The sequence below is a fragment of the Rutidosis leptorrhynchoides genome, chromosome 4, assembly GCF_046630445.1.
Source record: "Rutidosis leptorrhynchoides isolate AG116_Rl617_1_P2 chromosome 4, CSIRO_AGI_Rlap_v1, whole genome shotgun sequence".
Classification (NCBI taxonomy): Eukaryota; Viridiplantae; Streptophyta; class Magnoliopsida; order Asterales; family Asteraceae; genus Rutidosis; species Rutidosis leptorrhynchoides.
Genome location: NC_092336.1, coordinates 537,518,937 through 537,521,901, shown reverse-complemented (window position 1 = coordinate 537,521,901; position 2,965 = coordinate 537,518,937). Strand labels below are relative to the sequence as shown.

Sequence of the window (2,965 nt, the reverse complement as noted above, 5' to 3'; positions counted from 1 at the left end):
GGAAGTAGTTCTGAGACTGTGGTGCCCGATACACCACCTGAAATCAGAGAAGAAGAAGAATCTTACATCTCCTTAGATCTTTCCGAGACTGAAGATATGGCGGACCAAGAACAACCACCTCGTCCTCAGACTATGGCACAAAAGTTGAAGGCCACACGAGGGGGCCAAGGCAATTCGATTACTCAACCGAACATCACTCAGCCTTTTCAAATTACAGGGCCGATCCTGAATTTGATTTCTTCTGATTGCCGATTTTATGGCAAGGATACTGAGGATGCTAACGAGCATCTTCGTAATTTTAATGATGTTTGCAATTTGTTTAAGTTGCATGAGGTTGCCGATACTTCAGTCAAGACAAGGCTTTTTCCTTAGACTCTTAAGGGAGAAGCCAAGAGATGGTTAGATAAGCAACCAGAGGGCACGATTACCTCTTGGGAGACTTTGGAGGATAAGTTTTTATCGAAGTTTTTCCCTGCGTCTCAAGCTGCTAGACTTCAAGCAGAAATTTCTCAATTCAGACAAAAGAGCAGTGAGACATTGTTTGATGCTTGGGACCGTTTTGCTACTTTGTTACGCTCATGCCCTCAACATGGGTTGAATGATTTACAGAAGGTCCAAATTTTCTACAAAGGTTGTGATATCCCTACTCGTCAGACTATTGATCAAGCCACAGGTGGTACGTTAATGGATAAGACCGAAGAAGAGGCGCTAGAGATCATTGAAAAGCAAGCTGCTTACTCTCATGAGTGGCATCAGGATCATGAGTCTTTCCATTCAGCTTCATTTAAGAGAACAGAGACTACAGGTACATGTGCTTATGATGATTTTGGGTCTATAAGTGCTAAGTTGGATTCCTTTGGTAGGAATTTGGAGAAGATAAATAAGGATATTCATGGGATGAAGGTTGGTTGTGAGTATTGTGGGGGATTGCATCTGGCAAAAGATTGTGATGCAGGTTTGACTATGAATCAGAAGGAAGAGATAGCTTATATTAGTCAGCAGAACAACAATCAGTTTCAGGGACATGCGCAGTTTAATAGGAATTTCAATAATCCCTATAATCCTCAAGGTAATCAAGGTTCGAGGTTTCAGCCAGGTTCTAGTGGAGGATATCAACATCAAGCTCCCGGGTATTTTCAGAAACCCCAAGCCGAAGAGAAAAAGTCCAACCTTGAAGCTATGATCGAGAAGCTTGTGATATCTCAAACTCAGCTTGTTACTACTGTTACTCAGAACAATGAGAAGAATGACCAAATGTTTCGAAATCAACAAGCAGCGATTCAGAATCTTGAGAAACAAATTGGTCAGCTTGCTAGTCAGAATAATGTGAGGAAACCGGGGGAGTTACCGAGTAAGACCGATAACAACCCGAAGAATGGGCACGTTAATGCTATCACTACCCGCAGTGGTTTAGCATATGATTCACCGAGTAAGCCCGATGAGGATGATTTGAGGCTACCGTTAGTTAATGATAGTGAGCCGGTTGTTGAAAATGAACCGGAAGGGGAAAAGGAGCCGGAACAGGTGGCTGAAAAAGTTGTTAAGGAACCGGTTACTGTTGCTGCTAAACCGATAGTTAGAGAGTATCAACCACCTTTCCCATTCCCGAGGAAACAGTGATTGGAGAAGCTAGAGGCCGAAAAGTCCAAGTTCATGGACTTGATTAAAAAAGTTAATATAAATATGCCTTTTATTGATGTTATTGCAGGTATGCCTAAGTATGCGAGGTTTCTTAAAGATTTGGTGACTAACAGGCAGAAGCTGGAGAACGTGTCTTCAGTCAGGTTGAATGCCGCATGCTCAGCGGTAGTTGCAAACAAGCTTCCCGAGAAGCTTGAAGATCCTGGAAGTTTTACCATTCCTTGTTTACTTGGTAATCTAGATTGTATGAGGGCTTTGGCGGATTTGGGGGCTAGCATTAATTTAATGCCTTATTCTATTTACCTTAAGCTAGACCCCGGGGAGTTAAAACCCACGCATATGGCTGTTCAGCTAGCTGACCACTCTATTAAATTCCCTCATGGAATCATAGAGAATATGCTAGTTAAGACCGGGTCGTTAGTTTTTCTGGCGGATTTTGTGGTTTTGGATATGGAAGTAGATGAAAGGATTCCACTTATTTTGGGTCGGCCTTTCTTAAATACGGCTAGGTATATGATTGATGTGTATGGCCAAAAGTTGACCCTTAGGATAGACGATTTGAGTGCAACATTCTCAATCGACCATGCTTTAAAATACCCTGGCCACACTGACGATACATGTTATTTTCTTAACACTGTGAATGTCCAGTCTGAGTTTTTGCAGGAATTTCCAGAGTTACAGGGTTCAGGAGAGTGCTCATTGGTTGAGATTGATGAAGAGTTGCAGGTTAAGGAGGTGGATCTTTTAACCACCTTGATGGAAAACGACTATGAGCCGACTGAAGAGGAGTTCAAAGAACTCGAACGTGATGCTAATTACCGGAGCAAGTCTTCAATTGAAGAACCTCCCGAGCTTGAATTGAAGCCACTTCCAGATCATTTGGAATACGCTTACTTGCAGGAGGAATCTAAGCTTTCGGTAATTATTTCTTCTTCTCTTTCAGCAGGTCAGAAAACTGAGCTTGTTACCATGCTAAAGGCCCATAAACCGGCCATTGCGTAGAAAATTCACGACATTAAGGGTATTAATCCCTCCTATTGCACCCATAAAATCCTAATGGAGGATAACTTCAAACCTGTGGTGCAACGTCAAAGGAGGTTGAACCCGCACATGCAAGATGTCGTGAAGAAAGAGATCATTAAGCTCCTTGATGCAGGTCTGATTTACCCGATTTCTGACAGTCCATGGATTAGCCCGGTACACTGTGTACCTAAGAAAGGTGGTATGACTGTTACCACCAATGATAAAAATGAGTTAATTTCCACTCGGACTGTCACGGGGTGGCGTGTTTGTATTGACTATCGTAAGTTGAATGACGCCACAC

At 42.6% G+C, this 2,965-nt stretch overlaps 1 non-coding gene across 1 annotated transcript; it reads right to left on the bottom strand.

Annotated features, from left to right (window-relative positions):
• Positions 1-489: 489 nt before the first annotated feature.
• On the bottom strand, positions 490-596 carry LOC139845754 (small nucleolar RNA R71). Its single transcript, XR_011758512.1, has one exon. It is a non-coding gene; the product is annotated as a small nucleolar RNA R71 (small nucleolar RNA).
• Positions 597-2,965: the final 2,369 nt, after the last annotated feature.